Source organism: Ovis aries, chromosome 13 (assembly GCF_016772045.2).
Source record: "Ovis aries strain OAR_USU_Benz2616 breed Rambouillet chromosome 13, ARS-UI_Ramb_v3.0, whole genome shotgun sequence".
NCBI lineage: Eukaryota > Metazoa > Chordata > Mammalia > Artiodactyla > Bovidae > Ovis > Ovis aries.
In genome coordinates this window covers 52,935,715-52,953,391 of record NC_056066.1, presented here as the reverse complement: position 1 = coordinate 52,953,391, position 17,677 = coordinate 52,935,715, and the positions used below count along the sequence as shown (strand labels likewise).

General features: G+C 49.2%; 1 protein-coding gene across 8 annotated transcripts in view; it reads left to right on the top strand.

Annotated features, from left to right (window-relative positions):
- SIRPA (signal regulatory protein alpha) overlaps positions 1-17,677 on the top strand; it is a 44,891-nt gene that overhangs the window by 1,898 nt on the left and 25,316 nt on the right. The gene's annotated exons all lie outside the window — the stretch shown is intronic.

Genomic DNA, 17,677 nt, shown 5'->3' with positions numbered 1-17,677 from the left:
CTGGGGTGAGCGGCTGCGATCTGTGATCTGCAGATGCCGATGTGGAAACACAGCGGATTGTCCCTGTGGTTGCCAAAGCCTCTGGGTGGATGGTCGTCTCCGGCTGCTCTGTGGCCCCCCTCCTTCCTCCCGCCTTCCCCAGGTTTCCAGGCAGCTTGCTGCAGCTCAGGTGCTCAGTGGGGCTGTTACCTGTGGCTCTGAGCATGTCTTTTTGTTGGCCTACATCAAACACCTGGCTGTCTCCAGCAGGCGGGCTCTGAAGGCTACCGTGTGTTCGCCAAAGGGTGAGGTCACCATTCAGGAGCCCTGCTTCTTAAAGGGGTTTTGCAGCACCCTGAGTCTCCTGGGAGGGTGTGGAGAGCAGAGAAACTGTGTTAAAGGAGTTGTTGGGGGGGGTGGAGGATAGGATTTTGTTTCTGGCTGCTTGAAGCCGTGTTGTCAGCAGAGGGGTCTCTGCACCTCCCTCTCTTGAGGGAGGGAGGTAAAGATGAGCTCAGTACCCACCTCCCCCCTCCTTCTGCATTTGCCTAGAGACTGGTAACCATCTGATAGCGGTGAGAAAGGGAGAACTAGCAAAGAGTGGGTGGAGGGAGAGGTGGGGGTGGACAGCAGCTTCTTTCTGCCCCACTGTTTCCACTGAGCCCCCAGAACCCACGCAGGCACCCCCACATATCCCCACCCCCACCCCACCCCCAGTGTTTCAATTACAGTTGGGCCCTTGCTGGGCAAGAGGAAGCCCTAATAGATTTTATGTCTCTCTGATGAGCCAGTGGTGTCTCCTATCTACTCCTTCCTGCCTGAGCTGACCATTTACACCCAGTAAAAGTCTGAGGCCCTGCCCTGCCCTCCTTCCTGGCCTGGGATGCACGAGATTCTCTCACAACAGCTTAATTTCCCTGAAGCAGGGAACTGGGCCCAAGTTAAGTTCTGAATGTCTGTTTGAGACCCTTCTCTAACCAGGACCCTGTGGTTCCGTCCCTGGGAAATTCAGGGTGATGCTGATTAACAAGTGGGCAGCTGCCTTTCCCAAGGCTGCCTTGGGAGCACCAGCACCCTTCTCGTGAGGAAATTCTCCCCCTTTTGCTATAAAAACAATCTATAAAATGGTAAAGATTAGGCTGTAAAACTTCCGTTCCAATCCATTCAGCATCAATAGCCTGAAAAAGTGGGAGCAGCAGAGGGGCCAAGATTAGCTTTGAAATAAATAAATCTTAGGAGGGAAGAATACATTTCTTGGTTGAGGGTGGTGGGGAAGGGGTGTTACCCCCAGAGCTCAAGCTTCTCAGCATCCTTCACTCGGTTCTAAAGGGTCCTGGTCACCCTTGGCCCTGGCGTGGAATTCACCTGGTTTGGCTGAAGAATGGGGCTTCAGACCCTTCCCTCAGGTCTCCAGGCATGCATTTTATGACAAAGCAGAAGAGAGGCAGGGCAGAAGAGCAGGAAGGTAGAAGGAGGCAGTTGTCCAATTTTCTAAGAAAATGGATTTGCTTGAGTGAGGAACTCAAATGTCAGGCTTGGGAAGGCGTCTTTGGATTGAATGACTACTACTGTCTCCGGCAGAACTGTCGGCCTAGGAGGTGTCACATGACTGCTATGGTTTCACATGATCACTGTTTGAAGGGGGCTACTCACGTGAATTATCTTGGATAGGAGAAGCAGGGAAGAAGTTTAAGATTGCTTTCAGCACAAATGTTGCCAAAGAGAAGTTCTGAAAAGAGGCCAGTGAAGTCACCAACTTGTGTTCTTGGAGCCAGTGTTTGCTCAAACAACTTCACCAAGGGAGATTCTGAGGCAGCAAGAAGGGCAAGGGGCCTGGACTGGGGGCACCCGGGAAGCTGGATTCTGCAGTGGCAGCAGCGGTGCCTGACACCAAGGCTGCAGGCTCCTCACTTGGCCCCTCCAGGTTTGAGGACCTCTGGGACCCCTGCTGGACAGACTTTAGATAAACTCTCATTCACTCCTTGCTCTGATTTGGAGAAGGCCAGGCCAAAGTGGGTGTCAGGCTTTGGGGAACAGCTGAGCACTCTGGTGAACCTCTCACCCTTCAGAAAAGGGTAGCATGCTGGTGATTCCTCTGTACTTTCCTAAGTGGTGAAATTCAACTCACTTCCTCTTTCACAAGAAAAAATGAGTGGGGTACCTTGGCCCCAAAGAGTCTGTGGAAGGTCCTTTAAGGTCTTGGTGTTCTCTGGGTACTTTCTTGCCATTAATTACTCCTTTACCAACCCCGTGGAAACTCGTGGTGTGATTCATTCCTTTACTTGCCATCACTTAGCATGTATGAAGTCCTAATGGGATCCACGTGTTGAGAGAAGGGAGGAGAACCAACATTCCTTGAATGTTGCCTGTATTCCTGGCTGAATCCTAAGTAGTGCCTTGTCTGCCAAGTGATCTGCTATCTTATCAGTCAGCAAAACAAAGCGTGAGTTGGCTATTATCCCCATTTTGCAGATGAGAAAAATAGAGTCCAGACTAGGGAAGTAACTTGCCCAAGGGGTAAGTGGTAGGCAGCTTGGATTTTGAATCTTGGCCTTATGGCTGGGTAGCCTTAGAGGGGAGACGTTTGATGACTTAATCAAGGGTACTTTCCAATGGCATGAGAGGGTCCCCCTATCCAGCTCAGATAGAGATTTGTGAAAGGGTTCCTTCTGGGGCGGAAGTTTTTAACTGAGCCACAGTTGTTTCTCTGAGAGCGCCCTGAGGATGGGCCCTCCTAAATGACAGCTCATGGGAGCAGTGTGGCTCCTGTCAGAGCCCCCAGTCTGGGCTGCTGAGCTCTGGAGCCCCTAGAGCTGGAATCTTCCTCCCTGCATTTTCCTGGTGCCCTTTGCGACAGATGGAGAGGGGGTGTGTGAGAGGAAGGCAGTCTAAAACTGTTGTATGAATCCCACACGCATTCGCTCGCTGCTTCCAATGGCTCCGTGCGACAGATTATTTTCTTATTTGTAGTCCTGAACTGATGGAAGGTGCCCCCCCCACCCCCGCCTCTTTTTAATGCGTTCAGATTTCTGGTCTGTCAACACAATTCTGATCATGTCACTCTCCTGCTCAAAACTGTTGAGTGGGTCCAAGTTTTCTTTAAAAAAAAAAACCTACAACAGGGCCTGGGCTCGCTCCCTGACAGGCCCTATTTCTAAGCCACATGTTTTCCAAAGAGCTGACCTCTTGAGATGCTGCTAGATGGCCAGACTTCCGCCCTGCAGCCAGAGATTTCCTGGCAGCTCAAGTGTATCAGCACCTGAGAGACCCTGAGATGGCCTCTACTTGTAGAAGCCCCAGCTGGACCCTTTTCACTCCAGGGTTCCCCAGAGATACGAATAAGAGGCATTGGGTTTGTTTAATGGCCATTAACACAGGGCTTAACCCAGTTTGGTAAATGTGTGTCTGTGTTAGTTGCTTAGTCGTGTTGGACTCTTTGTGACCCCGTGGATAATAGCTCACCAGGCTCCTCTCTGTCCATGGTATTCTCCAGGCAAGAACACTGGAGTGGGTTGCCATTCACTTCTCCAGGGGATCTTCCCAACCCATGGATCAAACCCAGGACTTCCGCATTGCAGGCGTACTTTACCAAAGTTTGTTTAATGCTTTGTACAAATCCACAACCTCAGCTGGACTTTCTCATCTCTGTGCCTTTGCTTATGCTGATCCTGCCACCCGAGATGCCGTTTCCTGTATGTCCGTATCATTACATGTCCGAACCTACTCAGCCTTGCCTTTGTGCTGCCTCTTGTTCCACGGATCTCTTTCACCTCTGAACCTTCACCCCAGGATCTATCTGAGGCTACTTATTACTTTTCCCTTGCTTTTTTAAATCACATATTAGTGCATGTTTAACTCTGGTGGGCATAGTGGTTCTGCGCTGTAGCCTTTCCACACACAGACACAGCCTAGCCTACTTGGACAATTTATTGAGCCCAGTGGTTCAGTTTCCTCATCTGTAAAATGGAAATGACTTTAACAACTGTATTTCAGGGACTAAGTTAGCCCACGTTTTATGCTTGAAGCTGTGCCTGGCACGCAGTACGTACTTAGTACCAGCTTACCACACGTTACATTCAGTTGTCATCGTTTTGTTCTGTTGGGGTTTCCTCATCTACGGGAGTGGGACTGATGTTGGTAAAGCACCCTGCAAAAGTCCTTGCACACAGAACAGAGGCGCTCACAAAACAAGAGCTGTCGCGAGTGAACGTGAGCATCACGTTTTTCCCTGTGGCTTTTGTGCAGTCAGGGAAGACAAGTTGAGCAGAGACTGGCTGGTGTGACTGAATAGTTCCTGGGACTCGGCACCCGCCGTGGGCGCAGCCTGCCTCTAGGTGTCTCTGTCTCGATCCACAGGGCTGGAATTGTGGATTCGCAGACCTGGAAAGCCGGAGGAGGCCTGAGAGAGCTGCCGTCAGTCAGCACCTCTGTGTGCGGCCAAGAAACTGCAGCCCTGAGAGAGGTCAGGGCTGGCTGGGCTCACACAGCAGATCCCTGGCAAGGCTTGATGGTACACCAAGCCCCCTGTCATTCAGGCCAAGCTCTTTAAAACCAAGCTGGGTTGGAAGTTTCCACCGCTAGAAATCTGACAGGATGCCACATTCCATGGAAAATACCTAAGTGATAATAATGGGAACCATCGTTCCCGGCCCCGTACTGGGCTCCGCACTTGGCGCGGGAGATCCCAGTGGTGCGTAGAGTTACCCTGGGTGATGTGCATGGTTACCATCAAATCCATCTGACCAGTGAGGAAACTAGGCTCAGAGAGGCAGAGCAACTCGCCCAAGGCCACACAGTAAGTGTTGAGTTTAGGATGGCCACAGCGCCTATGATGTTCACTCACTCGGCGTCCCTCCACCCTGCCCGGCAGAAAGATGAGGCTCAGGTGTGCTGCTCTCCTGCCCTCTTGGTGCTCCTTGCATATTTTTGTCAGTCAGTCCATCCTCCTGGGAGGCAGAGACAGCGGCTCTTCCCAAGATGTGTTTCCATCGCATACCGAAGAGGGAAGCGTCTATTTTCACAGCTGAAACTGCTTTCCTGTTAACGTGGGTGTTCCTGGGACAGGTCTTTCGATAGCGCCCTCCATAAGGTGGATTTTCCCTGCCAGGCCCTCAGTCCAGGGAGGTGCAAAACAGCTGAGGTGGAAGTCGGTGGTCATGCAGAATCGGTTCTTTGTGTCTGGAAGATTTCCTGGCACATCCGTTTGGGGGCACAGAGTGTGAGATGGCTGCAGATTAAGCCAGGAGCTGGGGGAGATCAGGTGTGCAGCCCAGGGGGAGATCGGGAGCCAGGAGTGAGAGATGAGCCTGCAGGCGGGAGGGCCGGAGTATGTGCGTGACAATGCCAGCCTGCGGCGTCCTTCAGAAGTGGCAGCCCAGGCCGGAAGCAAGTCATGTATGGTGTGCTTGGGCACTAGCTGAGCGGGGACTCTCTGCTGCCTCTTCCTTATCTTTTTATTTTAGAAAATTTCAAACATTTGTGAGATAAGGAATGGTGTGAGGAACCTCAGCTTCAACACTCATCTGCCATTCGAGTTTCACCTGCCCCTCATTTTTCTGGGAAAAGCAGGAGGAGGGAGGATGGGTAAAGACAGCTAGACATGAGGCATCATTTCAGCCATCGGTACTTAAACATGTGCCATTGTATAATCCTTATAATGAGCCAAAATGTATGAAGTCCTTCATCCTCCTTTTACAGATAAGGAAACTGAGGATCCCCAAAGCTAAGTTGGGCTCCTCCGAAGGTCACGTGGCCAGTGAGGGTTAAAAAGCTAAATGCAAGCCTCGGTTTACTCTTAATCACTTCTCTGTCCTTCTTATGGTCATTTTAATTGTAAATATCCATTCAACAAATATTTTTGAGCATCTATGTGGCAGGGGTGGCTCTAGGTGCTAGGAATATAACAGCAGACAGACAAAAACACCTGCTCTGATGGAACTGACATCCTAGTGAGAAAGGAAAACCAGACCCAAGTAAACGTTCTGTCAGGTGGAGACAAGTGCCACAAAGGGAGCTAAAGCAGGTCAATAGAACAGATGGTTGAGTGGGGATGGGGTGGGGTGCTCTCCAAAGAGCAGAGGCCTGGGTAAAACCGAGGGAGCCGCCAAGGGAATATCAGGTTCAGCAGGCCACACAGAAGGAGTAGCAAGTGCAAAGGTCCTGAGGCTGGGATAGGTTAGCTGTGTTCCAAGAATAGCCAGTGAGGCTGGACTTAAGGGAGAGAGGCAGTGTGGGAGTCAGGAGAGGTCAGGGCCAGACCAAGTAGGATCTAATTGACTGAGCACTTGACATTGAACACGTGAGGTCATGTGATAGGATGATTACTCTATAACTCATCTCATTTCATTCTCACCACTGCTCTGTGAGATGGGAACTATTGTTATTTGGGCAGATGAAGAAACAGATATTCAAAGAGGTGAAGTGACTTGCCTGAGGTCACACAGCTCCTAAGTACGGAGCTAGGTCTGAACTCAGGCCCCTAAACGCTGCAGCACCCTCATCACTGCTGTCTTGTTTCCCCTCTTACCCCCTTCAGTCTCTACCCATAGCACCTGGAGTGAATCAAATCCTCTTGGTTTTTCTCTAAACTTTTCAGTGATTCCCTTCAAATAAAATCAAACTCCTTACTATGATCCCTGAGACATGGCATTTTCTGGAAAACATCCATCTCTCCAGCTCCAACTAGTACCACACTTATCTTCCTCCAAGGGCTTTGGCCGCAGCAGTCTTCTTTCTGGACCTCACGTGAGCTGGCTGCTTTCCTACCTCAGGGCCTTTGCACTTGCTCTTCTCTCCTACCAGAGCACCTTCCCTGGCCTTTGCTTCCTTCAGCCTTCAGCTGCCATCTCACCTCCTCAGAGATGCCTTTCCCAATTGCCGCATTCTAAAACTGGTTCTGCTTGTTATTCTCTTTCGTGGTGTAAATGTATTTTCACTCCTAGCCGTTTTTATATTTGTTTCATTATTTCACCCCTGTCTCTGCCACTAGAATATAAGCTATCTGAGAGTAGGGACTATGTCTTATTCACTGCTGGGCCTCTGGGACCTTATACTGGGCCTGCTAAAAGTAGGCAGATTAATATATATTGTTTGAATGAAGAAAGATCCTCATTTTTAAAAGGGAGCTCGGAACCTTGAGGTCACACAGGCAGTAATCCTGGTCAGAAAACAGACCTGTGCCCTAACGATTACGCAGTTCTGCTTCTGTAAGGGGACCACGACTACAAATCCCTGCCCATCATGTGAAATAGCTCAGTTGGTAAGAATCCAGTTGCAATGCAGAAGACCCTGGTTCAATTCCTGGGTCAGGAATAACCCCTGGAGAAGGGAAAGGCTACCCACTCCAGTATTCTGGCCTAGAGAATTCCATGGACCGTATAGTCCATGGGGTCGCAAAGAGTTGGACATGACTGAGGTCTTTCACTTCACTTCAAGATAATCAGGAAGCGCAAAGTATCAGTGCCATCTAGGATGGAGGTAAGGGGCCAGAAACCCTGAATTCTCGCTGTACTAAACAGCTTGCCCCAGTGTAAACTCCATGCTGAACAAGCAGATAAACCATGAAACACGATGCAGTTCATGCTGTACTCTCTTGGCCGGGATTCGGCTTGAAGGGCCTGATTCAGTGCCAGCCCCCCCTCCCCCCCACCGCCCGAAGGTCTTCCATCACACCAACCCATCTGATGCAGTGGGTAAGGATGTGGGTGGAGTCAGACTACTCTGCAGCCTTGTGACTTGACCAAGTGTCTGTACTTCCCTGAGCCTCAGTCTTCCCCTCTGTGAAGCGGGGGTAGGACAGCCTGTGTTGCTGGGTCCCTGTGCAGGGTCGTGAGGCCTGTCGTGCTCCTGGTAATATCCATGCTCAATGCTTGTTAGCCGTCGTTACTCTTATCATCGTGCAGCCATCATTTTCTGGTTGGGGCTCTAAAGATCAGGTGGAGGCCCTGCTCTTTCACTCACCAACCAGGACTTGGAACCCACCATGCTGTCCCTCTGAGCCTCAGTTTCCTCTTCTGTGAAGCAGAGGCTCAGCTGGGCTGCTCTCCTGCTGGTCCCTTCCAGCTCAGGTGCTCTAGCTGGAATGCCTCTCTCACCCTCCATTGTGATGATACCCCAGACCCTCTGTCTAGTGGGGGGGAGGGGGGACAATGGACAGGCATCCACTTTGAAACACATTCCTGAGTGAATCCAGGTGAATGTGCTGCTTCTTGGCTGTGTGCTCTGGAGGAGGTGTCTTTCTCTGCTCCGAGCCTTGGTTTCCTCGTCTGTAAAATGGAAATGCTACCAGTCTTTCCTCTTGCACAGAGACCTTTGAGGGTTAAGGGAATGAAGAGCTGTGGAAAGTGCTTTTGTGAACTGCAAAAAGCACTATAAAAGGCATCTGTGAATAGTGTCAACTTGGGGAAAAATCTTGTCCGGAGAATGTCTGCTGTCGGCCGCAGAATGTGCTGAAACCTTGGCAAATGTCATTTAATAAATGCGTGTCGCTTTAAGGGGGCCTTTATCTCAGCTGGGAAAATGTGTGTGTGTCCTTGGCAGCCTGAGAATCCAGAAGCCTGAGCCGGAGGGGACCCGGTCACAGAGGGAAGAGATTGCATGTGTCTGACGTTTGTGTTTGAGTTCTGCTTCTGCCCCTTCCTGCCTCGTCGGGCCTCAGCTTCCTCACCTGGAGGAAGGGGCTGGTGACAACAGCAGTTGCATCCCTAGGTCATGACAGTTAAATAAATGAGGGCTTCCTGTTATGTGGCCTTATCTGTTATGTGTTATCAGTGTGTTGTACCCATGAGAGCATGGCCGGGAAGCACCAGGGCTTGTCCTAGAGGAACAGCTGGGCCTGGAGGTTTGGGGTTAAAAGGACACACCGGGGTTCTCAGCCTCTCCAGGCTTCATCCTGGGCCTCAGTTTCTCCTTCTGCAAAATGGGAAAGTAGGGGAAAGGTTAGGCTGTTAAGAAAGTGCATGGTGGGTGTTACTGCCCCTGCCTGCTCTCCCAGCCTCGCCTGGCCCCACCAGGCCTGGAGAATGCGGAGGGTGCTTACAGCACACATCGAGTGGTAGTTCTTTCCCTGCTGCTTTGAAAACAGGGCTGCACTGTGAGCATTTCTTCATTACATCCAGGTCCCATCTAAACCCAGCAAACACTCACCAGGGCCTCTGGCCCTCCCGGCCTCCTGCCAACAGAGCACACAGCTTGTGCACAGGTTCTGCTCCAAGGGATCTTGTGTAGACATCGAGGCAGAGCTGGTTCTGCCTCCGAGAGAATCTTTAGCTTCTTAGGCTTATGGCTGCAATCGTCTGTCTTCCTCTTCATCCTTAAATATCCACTGCCGTGGTAACGCCCCGCACTGAGCACTTCCTCTGTGCCAGGCACAGCACTGAGCTCTTCACACACATTAGTCTGTTTCATCCTAGAATAGCCCTGGTGTTAATGTCATTATTATCAGCATCATCATCCTCATTCTATAGATGAGAAACCAGAGTTCCAAGGGGGTCAAGACACTTTCTGGGGTCTCATGCGTGGCAGAATTAGAATCCAAACTAGAACATACATTCAGCAAATGCCAGTCACTGGTATAAACCTGGAGGACACTGCAGGGAACAAAACTGAGTCCCTCTCAAAGGATTTATAAGTCTAGGTGGGGATTTAGATGCTGATGAGATTGACAAATGCTTATAATATGTTGGGTGGTGGGTGATATGTATTGTAGAAAAATAAAGCAGAGCAAGGGACATTGAGGGGGGTAGTGCTTTATACACAGTGCCAAGGAAGCTTCTCAGGCCTGAAGAAGGTGAGGGATCCAGCATGCAGATATCTAGAGGATGAGAGTGCCAGGCAGAGAGAGCGGCAAGTGCAAAGGCCCTGAGGTGAGTTAAGAATCCAGCACGGTTGCGAGCAAGGCTGCAGGAAGGATCCTGGGTCTCACCGTGAGAACAATGAAGGCTGCAGAAGGGTTTTGCACAAAGGAATGATCATGTTACCTTGGGTTTTATGGGCTCCTCTTGCTGCAGGGAGCGTATATCACAGAGAGGTGAGGTGGAGCAGGGAGGCTGGTTTGGAAGCTGAGATAAGGATCTGGTGAAGGATGGTGGCACAATAGAGGTGGTAAGAAGGGGTCAGAGTCTGGCCAGATCTTGGAAGGGGAGCCAGCTGCTCTGCTAATAGCTGGCTGTGAGTCAGGGGAAAGATGGGAGTTGGGGAAATGTACAGATCTCAGGCCAGCTCTTCCAACCACTGAATGTCTGGCCTTGAGGAGAGAGAGAGAGTGGTACCCCCTTGTTTACAGGTGAGAAAGTGGAAGCTTTGAGAAAAGTGACTCTGCTAAGTCACCCTGCTAGGGCTGATATATGCTTCTTCTGGCCCCAGCACCCAAGCTTCAGACTGTCTTGACACTTTAAGACTTTACCTGCTACGTGGAGGGAGATACCAGGGTCTGCCCTTTACCTGCATATGGACAGTGTCCAGTTCTCTGTGTCGCCTGGAGTGGCGATGGAGGAGAGAGTACCCTGATCCCAGTGGACCCGCTCCCATATTATTCACAAGGTCATGTGTATCCTCATTTGTACCGGTCCCAAGGCAGGTGCTAGTTTCCACCGCAGCACCTGAGGCATCTCCACCCAACAGGTACCAGTAGGCTGCTCCCAATGATGGCCTGCTCTTTAGATGGCAACTGAAGCCATCCTTTAGGGTCCTAGGTAGCTCAGTCCTGGGCTAACCCTTCCCCAGCATGCTCACAGTTACTAAGTATGTCCCAAGGACTCTGCCCTGGTCCCTTAATTGTGCCAAGCCCTTTTCTCTCCTCTACACCCATGCTCACATGGTTCTCCCTTCTTGAATGCCTTTCCTTCTCCCTAGCCTTTGTCAGCTTTCAACACCCAGCTCAGGGACCACCACCTCCAGGAAGTCTTCTCAGATCTCTTCCAACACCCTGTCCCCAAGCCTCTTACTGATCACCCTGCACATGATTATTGCCTGTGTTCAAGACTGTGCCCTACAAGAGTGAGAACCCATCTGACTGCTCTGTGTCCTGTGGCATCCAGGACACAACCCGTCTGTAGAGTGAGGCTTGAAAGGGTGTAAGTGGATCAGCCTGACTCCAGAGGAAAGTCAGCGCCTAGCTGCAGCTGGTACTCCTGGATCAGAGCCCCAGGCTCCCCACTGGGAACTGCAGAGTCTACACAGTCATCACCTGTGCAACCCCCTCCTGAATGCATCCTGGGAGCCGCCTGCCCCACCCAGGGTCATGAGCTCCAGCAGGGCGATTCCAGGCTGGCCTCTTCACCACTGTGCCCTGCGGCTACTGCCTAGTAAGTAGGTGCTCAGTTTGAGCCTCCTGTCAAGGGCAGGACCCTGTCCCAGGGGTCAGACAGGGCCTTGCCCACCAGGAGCCAGACTTGAGGGGGCATCTCCCCCCACCCTCCTTCCTCTTTCACTACCTGGTGTGTGCCAGGCATGTTCATAGCTGGGCACTCACACATACAGTGTACATGACAGTGGTCCCCACACACACTGCGGCCCCTTCTCCCCAGCACTTACGTCAGCACACACACCCTCACATTCACACTCATGTACACCATTCCCATTGCACACGTGCCCTCCCTGCACACACACACACACACACACACACACTCGTGCACACACCCCACTTCTCTCCTCCCTGCGTGCACCCACATTTGTATGTACCCACATGCTCACACCCCTCCCAGACGTCTACCTGTTCACACCTTGGGCAGAGACACACACCAACAGGTTCACACCCACATTCAGAAACTCTCCTGTGCATAGTTCACGCCCCTGCCGGGCCCTGCTTCCCGGTCCCCTTCTGACACACTCCTGAGCTGCACCAGAGCATGCTCCTGCACATGTGAGCATCTTGTACACAAGCTTCTGTGTGTATGCAGCCCTGCGCCCACCCATGCACACATGTGTGAATACCTGTGCTTGGCACACCCATGCATGCATGTGCACATTTCTCCTTCTCTCCTGTGTGCGTACTCCCATCCACCCTCCTCACTACACACTCATGCACAGACATCAACTCGTAACCCAGAAGATGCCTAAGGCACTGCCTAAGGAGGTGCTGCTGTGTTGAGGGGGTGGGAAACCAGCACGCCCGACCCCCAAGGATGGCCAGTAACAATCAAAGCCAGGAAGGGGGATACTAAGCCAGGTGGGGCCAGGGTGGATGTTTTCTTGGGATACTGAACCCCAGGTGCTGCCAGAGCTCCCGCCATAGCCTCCCAGGCCCCAAGCTCCTTGGGTTTGTGGAAATCTGAGGGGTGGCCTCCAGTTCAGTTCAGTTCAGTCGCTTAGTCGTGTCCGACTCTTTGCGACCCTATGAATTGCAGCACACCAGGCCTCCCTGTCAATCACCAACTCCCGGAGTTCACCCAAACCCACATCCATTGAGTCGGTGATGCCATCCAGCCATCTCATCCTCTGTCATCCCCTTCTCCTCCTGCCCCCAATCCCTCCCAGCATCAGAGTCTTTTCCAATGAGTCAGCTCTTCGTATAAGGTTGCCAAAGTACTGGAGTTTCAGCTTTAGCATCATTCCTTCCAAAGAACACCCAGGACTGATCTCCTTTAGGATGGACTGGTTGGATCTCCTTGGAATCCATGGGACTCTCAAGAGTCTTCTCCAACACCACAGTTCAAAAGCATCAAGTCTTCTGCGCTCAGCTTTCTTTATCATCCAACTCTCCCATGCATACATGACCACTGGAAAACCCATAGCCTTGACTAGACGGCCCTTTGTTGGCAAAGTAATGTCTCTGCTTTTCAATATGCTATCTAGATTGGTCATAACTTTCCTTCCAAGGAGTAAGTGTCTTAATTTCATGGCTGTAATCACCATCTGCAATGATTTTGGAGCCCCCCAAAATAAAGTCTGACACTGTTTCCACCGTTTCCCCATCTATTTCCCATGATGGGGCCAGATGTCATGATCTTAGTTTTCTGAATGTTGAGCTTTAAGCCAACTTTTTCACTCTCCTCTTTCACTTTCATCAAGAGGCTTTTGAGTTCCTCTTCACTTTCTGCCATAAGGGTGGTGTCATCTGCATATATGAGACCCAGCAATCGTGATTCCAGCTTGTGCTTCTTCCAGCCCAGCGTTTCTCATGGTGTACTCTGCATAGAAGTTAAATAAGCAGGGTGACAATATACAGCCTTGACATACTCCTTTTCCTATTTGGAACCAGTCTGTTGTTCCATGTCCAGTTCTAACTGTTGCTTCCTGACCTGCATATAGGTTTCTCAAGAGGCAGGTCAGGTGGTTTGCTATTGCCATTTCTTTCAGAATTTTCCACAGTTTATTGTGATCCACACAGTCAAAGGCTTTGGCATAGTCAGTAAAGCAGAAATAGATGTTTTTCTGGAACTCTCTTGCTTTTTCGATGATCCAGTGGATGTTGGCAATTTGATCTCTGGTTCCTCTGCCTTTTCTAAAACCAGCTTGAGCATCAGGAAGTTCACAGTTCACGTATTACTGAAGCCTGGCTTGGAGAATTTTGAGCATTACTTTACTAGCGTGTGAGATGACTGCAATTGTGTGGTAGTTTGAGCATTCTTTGGCATTGCCTTTCTTTGGGATTGGAATGAAAACTGACCGTTTCCAGTCCTGTGGCCACTGCTGAGTTTTCCAAATTTGCTGGCATATTGAGTGCAGCACTTTCACAGCATCATCTTTCAGGATTTGAAATAGCTCAACTGGAATTCCATCACCTCCACTAGCTTTGTTTGTAGTGATGCTTTCTAAGGCCCACTTGACTTCACATTCCAGGATGTCTGGCTCTAGGTGAGTGATTACACCATCATGATTATCTTGGTCATGACGATCTTTTTTGTACAGTTCTTCTGTGTATTCTTGCCACCTCTTCTTAATATCTTTTGGTTCTGTTAGGTCCATACCATTTCTGTCCTTTATCGAACCCATCTTTGCATGAAATGTTCCCTTGGTATCTCTAATTTTCTTGAAGAGATCTCTAGTCTTTCCCATTCTGTTCTTTTCCTCTATTTCTTTGCATTGATCGCTGAAGAAGGCTTTCTTATCTCTTCTTGCTATTCTTTTGGAACTCTGCATTCAGATGCTTATGTCTTTCCTTTTCTCCTTTGCTTTTCGCTTCTCTTCTTTTCATAGCTATTTGTAAGGCCTCTCCAGATAGCCATTTTGCTTTTTTGCATTTCTTTTCCATGGGGATGGTCCTGATCCCTGTCTCCTGTACAATGCCACGAACCTCAGTTCATCAGGCACTCTATCTATCAGATCTAGACCCTTAAATCTATTTCTTACTTCCACTGTATAATCATAAGAGATTTGATTTAGGTCATACCTGAATGGTCTAGCGATTTTCCCTACTTTCTTCAATTTAAGTCTGAATTTGGCAATAAGGAGTTCATGATCTGAGCCACAGTCAGCTCCCAGTCTTGTTTTTGCTGACTGTGTAGAGCTTTTCCATCTTTGGCTGCGAAGAATATAATCAATCTGATTTCAGTGTTGACCATCTGGTGATGTCCATGTGTAGAGTCTTCTCTTATGTTGTTGGAAGAGGGTGTTTGCTATGACCAGTGCATTTTCTTGGCAAAACTCTATTAGCCTTTGCCCTGTTCAATCCATATTCCAAGGCCAAATTTGCCTGTTACTCCAGATGTTTCTTGACTTCCTACTTTTGCATTCCAGTCCCTTATAATGAAAAGGACATTTTTTGGGTGTTAGTTCTAAAAGGTCTTGTAGGTCTTCATAGAACCGTTCAACTTCAGCTTCAGCGTTACTGGTTGGAGCATAGACTTGGATTACTGTTATATTGAATTGTTTGCTTTGGAAATGAACAGAGATCATTCTGTCATTTTTGAGATTGCATCCAAGTACTGCATTTCAGACTCTTTTGTTGACCATGATGGCTACTCCATTTCTTCTGAGGGATTCCTGCCCGCAGTAGTAGATATAATGGTCATCTGAGTTAAATTCACCCATTCCAGTCCATTTTAGTTTGCTGATTCCTAGAATGTTGATGTTCATTACATGTATAGGTTTTTCTTATTACAGGTGGGATACTGTCAATATTCTGTTTTTTAAAAAATTTTTAATATAAATTAATTTGTTTTAATTGGAATTGGAGGCTAATTACTTTACAATATTGTATTGGTTTTGCCATACACTGACATGTAAATATTCCTTAATAGCTATCCAGTTTAAAAAATCTGAAAATACCCAAAATAGAAGGAATAAAAAAGAAAAAGCCCATTAGATTCAGGATCCAAAGAGAGCTGCGTTTTATAGCCTTGTGTAGTACCTCACAGTTGTTTGTTTATATATAGTTTTAGTTTATTTTACAAAGTCATGATCATACTGAAAGCAGTTTTCCTGCTTCCCTATTGTACAAGTAACACAAACAGAAAACATAAAAGCAGAGTCCCTTGGAAGTCTGCTACTCACAATTAGTCATGTTAGTCTTTAAATCAGATATACATCTTTTTCAAAATTAGAAGTTTAAGATCACATGAAAAACGTCACTTAGTAACTGACTCCGATCTTGTCATCTATTTCTGTGTCCATAATTATAATCCTTATATGCAGGTGTGGTCATCATAAGTTCATCATCTTGGGATCAACAGTCTCCTTTTCTTGGAAATTACAATGTTGGCAATTTTTTATTAGAACACCTGAATGAATGGTGCAAAATATTTGCAAGTATCCTTAGTAATATGAGCATGATTTTACATTGTTTTTATTCACTCATTTTTTACCAATGTCAAAATGCAGTTATCTTTGATGGTATTCTATGAGAGTATTACTTTGTTTTTATACTTTTTCTTTCTTTAAATGCTTTGCAATGGACAGGTTTTATTTGCTAACCGCAATATCATTTAAAATTATACCTTGCAAAACTGTCCAGATGACCAGTCACACAGTTACTGTTTTGTGATGGCTGCTTGTAATTCCATCTAGAGAATAGGCCACAGTTCCCTTAACCATCCCTGTCACTGAGCACTTGAGTTTTTTCCCAACTTTCACAAGATTGTTCCATGGGGACCCCACCCCATATTTGGGGTCGCATCCTTGTGGAGCAGCCCAGCAAAGGCTGGGGAACAGCCGCCACGCCTGGGCGCCTCCTGTTTTCTTGAAAGGATGGCCCACCCTCCAGTCCCACTAGCACCATGGGAGGATGGCTGCCCAGCTGCCCTCCTCTCCCTGAGACGGTGCAGGCTGCTGAACCATTACCAGGAGGGCAGGAGAGAGTGGGAAATGGGTTTGTCAGTGATGCCAGCATGATGACCCCAGGCCCAGAACCGCGGGAGTAGTTTTTAAGAAGCCCAGTTCCCAGAACAGGACCTGCAGAGAAAAAGAAAAGCAAGCAAATGAGGGAAAGACTCTGCTGAGAAAAAACACACAGAGATTAAAATAATATTTGGCACTTACATCGCACTTTTAAAATTCTTCAAACGCTTTATAAACACTGGCTAATTAATTAAACCTCCTAAATCTGGCTGCAGTTGGTGGAGAGAGCTTGAGAAGAGCTAAAAAAAAAAGTAGGGGGGACAGCCCTCCACAATGCCAGATTTTATTGTCGCCTCCCTGGGTGTGACTGCAGCACAAGAATAACCCTGCCCCAGCCCTGCTTCTGGCTTCGCACCCCATGTCCTGCTCATGGTCCCTTGCCAGCTGCTGACTCACAGCCCCGTGCAGTGGTATTGATGACGATAATAATAACCACCACCGATTACGTGCATCTATGGTCCAGGCCCAGTCCCAGGCTCCAGGCTCGGTGTCTTCCAGACCTGCCTTTAGCAGCCCCTTTAACAGATGAGGCAAGAGGCTCAGAGAGAGGATTTGCCCAGGAGCAAGTGAAATCCCTCCTTCCTTCATTTTTGTGTTCTTTCCGTGTGTGTTTATCAAGGGCCCAGTGTGTACCAGGTGGTGTCCTAGGCAGGGGGTCAGAAACACTTCCTTGTGGATCCTGTTTTCCTGCTCAGGGAGAAATGTCAATCCAGAGAAAGTCAAGTATAATGTACCTTTGGTAATGATGGGAACAGAGACTAAAGTTTAATCAGCACGTGTGCTGCAGGCACTTATATCCAACCATTTCCTCATGACTGTCCCGGCGGGGGCGGGGGGGTCAGGAGTGGGTGATGGAGTCCCACAAGGGCAGGTGCTGAGCTGGCTGGGTGGGGACTGCACTCTCACCCAGGCCTGCTGGCCCCAGCACCTGTGCATACTCCAAGCTGCGTTTCTAGTGTTTTCTGTGGTGTGGATGTGGACCCATTAGGAACGTTCCTAGATAGATGCTGTTGGCGGCTGCTAATGAGGCCTGGAATGTCTCAGGGTGCCTGCCTGTCTCCATGGGCCTCCTCCCTGTGTCTCCCATACACCTGGCCACCTGCTTCACCCCAAGCCCCTGCCCTCTGCAGATTCTGGTTTCTTCCGTGCACCATGAGGGTTGGGCTGCCCTCAGGCTGCCACTCTGCATCTCTGATCACCAGCCATGAGAACTGGGCAGTCCCTGGCATGGAAGTCAGAGCTGGGACCATGGGCAGAGGGATGAGAAGCCTGTCCTGTGGTCCAGGCTTGCCCACAGTGAAGGCAAACAGGAGTCTGTGGCTGGACAGATTCACAAGGTCACTCTTCCTGCTCAACCAGAGGTGAGGGCCTGCTTAGGGCATCAGCTACAACCCTGTCTGATGTACAAAGCAAGGTGGCCTAG